Source organism: Myodes glareolus, chromosome 2, assembly GCF_982192425.1.
Source record: "Myodes glareolus chromosome 2, mMyoGla1.1, whole genome shotgun sequence".
In the NCBI taxonomy this organism is placed as follows: Eukaryota; Metazoa; Chordata; class Mammalia; order Rodentia; family Cricetidae; genus Myodes; species Myodes glareolus.
In genome coordinates this window covers 8,362,948-8,368,947 of record NC_142027.1, presented here as the reverse complement: position 1 = coordinate 8,368,947, position 6,000 = coordinate 8,362,948, and the positions used below count along the sequence as shown (strand labels likewise).

Here is a 6,000-nt window from a genome sequence, read left to right as displayed (position 1 = left end):
TGAGCTGCGGATATAGGGAATGGATATCGGGCAAGGGTTTCAAAAGCAGAAATGAATTCAGTTATGAATTTACTAACCACGTACCATTCCTAGCTCACTGTAATTTTGAAATGAATTCAGTTATGAATTTACTAACCACACACCATTCCTAGCTCACTGTAATAGATGGGGCATACAGATACAGCATTTTAATAAGAAGAACCTGTTTGTGGAGGACATGGGGACCCTGTTACTATCTTTGCTGTTTTTCTGAAACTCTAAAACCTGCTGTAAAATGTAAAGTCTCTTAAAAAGTAAAGGAAGTGAATAATTTAGCTCTTTGTTTCCAGGAGCACAGAGATGAACCCCTCAACTAGGCAGCAGAGCGAGAGATGAGCTCAGTGCACCCCAATACTTTCGGCATGGCATTTGAGCCTGAGAAGCTTGGGGGTGTGGTTCCTTCAGGGAAGCAGAACCAAGCAAACCGGTGCTGGCTGGTGACATCACAGGGGATCTTTGGGGGCTCAATTAGCATTCTGTTTCTTGCTCTGGGGGGGGGGGGGGGGATGAGCTGGGTGTGTCCTTAAAGAGCCAGTACTCATACTTTTTGTTTCTTCCCTTAGGTTTTAGTAAAGGGAAGAAAATGAGAATGGACCAGAAGTGTGTGTGCCCACACAGACAGACAAATCTCCCAAAACAATGTTGGACTCAAAGAGTGCCACACTAAAGACGCCATTTAAAAAGGGAGATTACACTTGCTTATGAACAAAATTTATTCCAACTATTTAAAACAGTCGAAATTACAAGACCCTCCTTCCCCCACCCCCTGCTAAGGTCCTGATGGCAAACAGGTGTTCTTCTCCCAAAGTACACCTGGGGAATTGATGAGCTTACTGAGCGATAGGTGAAGGGCACAGGTGGGAACATGGGTGGCCTTAAAGCAGCCACACTGGAAGGTCTGCACGCAGCACGGATATGACTTCCCCATGACTGTGTAGGTGGAGCTCCCCCCCCCATATCCTCTAGCCCCAGGTCAGGTAGAGTTTGGGCAGAATTACATACAGCCTATTAGGAGGGGTAACTGGATACAGAGGCGAGGTCCTCATGACCTTCTTGGCCTCCTTCTTCTTCGAGGGGAGGTAGAAACAGGCCCAGTGATGATCTTCGGCAAGTAGGCCCAGCAGAATTCCTGAAGATGGTGCTACTTTGTCCCAGAGGTTAGTCCTGTACAACACAGGTCGGCCTCAAGCTTACTGTTTGGTAGAAGAGGACACCCGATCCTCCTGCCTCCACTTCCCGAGTGCTCAGTTACCAGTGGACACCACCACACCTTTTTGATTCAGAGCTGGGGATGCAACCCGAGGTTGTGTGCGTGCCAAACAGACCCCATCGCGGCTAAGCTGCAGCCTGGGTCCATACAGCTCTTTACGTAGTATAAAACATGGAGCTTGGCCCTAACTGAGCAGCAGAGCATTAACTCAGCATGTCTGAGGCTCTAGATTTTATCCTCAGTACCAGAGAAAAATTTAAACGCATGTGTAAGACGTTGCTATGAACAGTTGGATTCAGCTACATAGGTGATTATGCTGTCTGCGGGTTTCTAGGTGAAATATATGTGTGTATCTACAGAACTATGAACAAATACATACTTAGAGAAAGATAATGTGAGTCTTACCAGAGCACGCCTGTGTAGGACAATAGCCAGGGAGCATGGAGAAGCACTCTGCCTTCAGCACCCACCTTCTCTGTCACTGAGGGTGATGGATTCACCGAGCCCTGGTGGAACAGCAGATTTTCACTGACCAGTTCCCAGCTCAAGTCCTGTGACCTTTGCTTTTCATCAGTCCCTTGTTACCCTCCTATCGTCTGTGAAATCTAGTCTCACAGTGCCCTGGGAGAGCAATTACATTTGCTGACAAGCTTGTCAGATCCTGGAGGTCAGTGAGAAACCTACCCGGCTGTTGGGCTTGAGTTGAGTATCTGCGTGGCCCTAGCAGACCCAGCGGGACTTGAGCAAGGCTGGAGGTGGGGTGGGGGAGGGGGCGGAGCTCTCAAGATACGGAATGGGTCTTAACAACATGTCAGGGTCTAAATCTTAGACGTAGGTCTCATCTCTCAGAGTCTACGGGATGGAAGTGGGGAGGACGAAAGGTTGGTCTGAGCAACTGTGTGGAGGCCACACTATTAACAGCAAGAGCAGGGGAAGAGACAGACAGGTGCACGAGGGCCGTGCTAGGCTAATCAAGTGTCTTCTGAATGGGTCTTTCAACGCCTAAGACTAAAGGTGGGGTGTTGGCTATTGAGCCTGGAGTCAAAAGAGGCTCAAACCTAGAAGTGAACTCTAGGTGTTACACTCAGTGCCAGGGATCTCATGACACCTTACCCTAGAGAGGGTGAGAAAAGTCTGGGCGTCTGGTCCAGCGAGCAAGTAAGGAGAGCAAAGGCTGTTCAGATCTAATGAGGCAAGGGCCCATCTCCTACAGAGACTCAAAGGTAGGCTACGGTGGGAAAAAGGGAGGGGCTTCAGGTCTGCCCTAGTCTGCTGCCTGGGAAGCTGCGGGTGGGCTAGTGGGAAGTAGGCCCTGTTTGGCTGCCCCCTGCAGGGACTGATCAAGCCCTGGCTGATGACTAAAGATGTCATTTCCCAGCTCCTGGGACTGGAGGTAGCAAACTGGCTTCCTACAGGTCTGACCCATGGCAGTCTGGCTTCCCAGGCTGTGTTGCTTTATTTGTAGGTAAAGGAGATGGTAGGAGATGGTTTTCCAGGCAGGTTGCTAGAGGTGATGAGCCAGAGTTCTGTTGTACAAGCGATTTGGCCACTGTCCATTGAAACACGGAGTTTCTCTGAGAATCAAATGGGGCAGGAACCTATAAGGGAAAGAAAGAGGGGGGAGGAGAGAGGGAGGGAGGGGAAGAGGGAGGAGGGAAGGAGGAGAAGGGGTATCAGGGAGGGGGAAGAGGAAGAAAGGAGAGGAGGGGAGGAGAAGAGAGTGAAGAAAAGGAGAGGGGAGGGGAGGGGAGATACCTACCAGCAGAACATACTCTTGGAAGTCATGAAGTCTTTGCGGGGGGGGGGAAGGTGGGGGGATGTGGGGGCGGGGCACAGGACACTGGCAAAAGTTGCCTACCTGTCTCCTGTCTGCTAAAAGGAAGATGCAGAGGAAGGTGGAGGTGTTTTCCAGATGAAAAGGAGACACAACTGTTCCTGTTGAGTTCTCACACATCTTCTTGATACTTCAAGCAATAGTAGACTCAGAAAAAACTACTTAGGAAGAGAAAAAACTTCCTCACTGAGACCTCTCATGCCTGTACACCCCCACCCCATGTCCTTCACTTGTCTCCTTCCTGTGACAAAAGTAGGGCTTGCTCTGTCCTCACTCCGAGGCAGGGAAGGCATGGGAGCAGGAGGTGGCCGGTCACTCTGTCCAGTCAGGAAGCAGAGAGAGATGAAGGCCTCTGCTCAGCCAGCTTTTTCTCCTTCTTAATCAGTCCAAGACTCCAGTCCATGGAGTGGAACCATCTAATCTAGGGTGAAACTTTCCACCTCAATTAATCCAGTTTAAAGATAATTTCTTGCAGGGAAGCCTGGAGACTTGTTTCCATGGTGACTTTAAATCGTGTAAAGCTGACAATCAGTATTAACCATCACAGCCCTCTGTTCTGAAGAAGCAACTCGAAGCTTAGCCCTGGGTTCCTGCCAGGTTAGAGAGCCCCAGCTGAGGCAGCACCCCAGGCCTAGGCATGTCTGCTCTAACGTGAGACTAAACCCTCTCCCTCCCATCTTAGTGACCCCATTCTCAAGCTCTTTTAAGAATGTTCAAGACAGGGAGAGGAAAATGATTTCTGTGTTTTGTCTCTTCGTATTTCACCTTGGGGACTTCATATCAGCCACAAGACTGTCAATCACAAGCAGGGGTTGTTTAATAATTATCACAGATACAGATTTCTTCTACCAAAGTTGAGTAACCAAGTTTCAAAAATCTGCAAAGTGGAAAATAGGTGAAATTCACCAAGAAGACAGTGGGCTACCAAAAAAAAGGGGGGGCATAAATTTGAGGATTTGAGGGGGTAGGAGTAGATCTGGGAGGAGTTAGGGAAGCAGAGGAGATGAATATAAATAAAATACATTAAATTAAATTATCAAAGTTTAATAAAAATATTACTTTTTTGAGACAAGGGTTCTCTGTGTAGCTTTGGTGACTGTCCTGGAACTACCTCTGTAGACCAGGCTGGTCTCGAACTCACAGAGATCCGCCTGCCTCTGCCTCTCAAGTACTGGGATAAAGGTGTGCGCCACCACCGCCTAGCCTATTACATACTTTTTAAAGTTATCCAGTCTCTCGACCTAACATAGCCCTTATGGTCATCTTCTTTTTACTTTTATCTTATTTTGTCAGTTTTTTTGTGACAAATTCTCATTCATTCATGTATTTCAGGCTAGCTTTGAACTCACTCTGTACTCAGGGATGGTCAGGGATAACCCTGAAACAGTCGGCTTCCTCTCTATCCCAGTGCTGAGGATTACAGCATGGTGGGATTGCAGCCAGGGCATTATGCATGGCAGGTGAGCATTCCACCATCTGAGCTCTGTCCCCTTTTCTTCATAAGGTCATCTTTGATGAGTGATATGAGCAGGTATTGCTGCCTCTTTGTGTCGGGGACACTCTCTTTGCTTGATATAAAAACCAATGCTCATTTCTTTGGAGACTTCCTTAAAGACAGCGGGGGCCGAAGAGCAGAGGAAGGCAGAAAAGGAGTGATGGTGATGTCAGTTCTGGCTGTAGGATTCTCAGACTCGGGCTTCCCTTCCGGTTGTCTTGTCCCTGCAGCCTAAGCCCAGATGGTCCTTGTCCTCCAGTGCCCTGGTTTGGGTAGCTATCCTACTAAAGCCCATTCATAAAAGTCTTGGTTGCAGCCCCTGGTACTTTGGGAGCTCCTGAATACTCCCATAGTGTATTCAGTGAAGATGTGGGGCCTAGTGGGAGGCTTTCAGACCTTTGGGGCATGTCTTCAAAAGAGGCAGTGAAGCCCTGACCCTCCCCTAACTCTACTTTCTGGCCACGAAGTGAATAGTTTTGCTCTGCCTCATGCCTTAGGTGTGGTGCACTGCTTTTGGCGGAGGCTGTTCGATCATTCCCGGCCACCTAGCCTCCCAAAATAATCACATAGAAACTATATTATTTGCAATACTGTTTGGCCAATAGTTTAAGTATATTTCTAGCTGACTCTTATATCTTAAATTAACCCATTTTTATTAATCTGTGGCTTACTGGCAAGGTTCTGGTGGCTCCAGAAGTGACATATGTTTCCTTTGGCGGCTACATGGCTTCCCTCTGACTCTGCCTACTCTATATATCTTTTCCAACCTCGCTATATTCTGTTAAACCATTGGCTGAAAGCAGCTTTTTCATTAACCAATGGTATACAGAGGGGAATCCCACATCACCTCCCTTTTCTGTCTAAATAAAAAGAACGGTTTTAACTTTAACATAATAAAATTGCATATAACAAACAGGTATCAAGCAAGAATTAGTTACAATATTTATATTTACTTTATCTTTTATCATAACTAAGGAAAACTAATTATAACTATCTATTCTTCAACTCCATTAAAGACCCCAGAAGGGTGCAATATTACCTAAGTTAACAGTAAGTGCATTGTAAGGAACTTCCAAAGCCTCTAGAATTAACAGAGACATTTCCCTGCCTGGACAGTCATCTAAAGTTCATCTGTACCACTGGGGCATCCATCTTCAGCCTACAGGCCCATAGTATCCAGCAGACTTTTTCACGAAGCAGGAAATTTCAAAGACAGTTCTACCTATATTGGCAGTTTGTCAGTCACTTTCTTCTGTGTCCTGCAGATTCTTTCATGAAGCAGGAACCCCAAAGGGCTGTCTCACCTTCTTTAGGCAGCTTCAGCAGTCATTTTCTGTGGGTCCTGCATGTCCAATCAAACAGTTCAGGCAAGAGCAGTTTCTTGCCCAAATGGTTAACAAATTCCATAAGGAGCCTCTTCGA

The 6,000-nt window shown here is 47.1% G+C and overlaps 1 long non-coding RNA gene across 1 annotated transcript; it reads right to left on the bottom strand.

The window, feature by feature from the left end:
* Positions 1-703: 703 nt before the first annotated feature.
* On the bottom strand, positions 704-3,400 carry LOC146895732 (uncharacterized). The gene is made up of 3 exons (XR_014997848.2): positions 3,108-3,400; positions 1,655-1,755; positions 704-1,203 (listed from the first exon to the last, which is right to left on the bottom strand). It is a non-coding gene; the product is annotated as an uncharacterized LOC146895732 (long non-coding RNA).
* Positions 3,401-6,000: the final 2,600 nt, after the last annotated feature.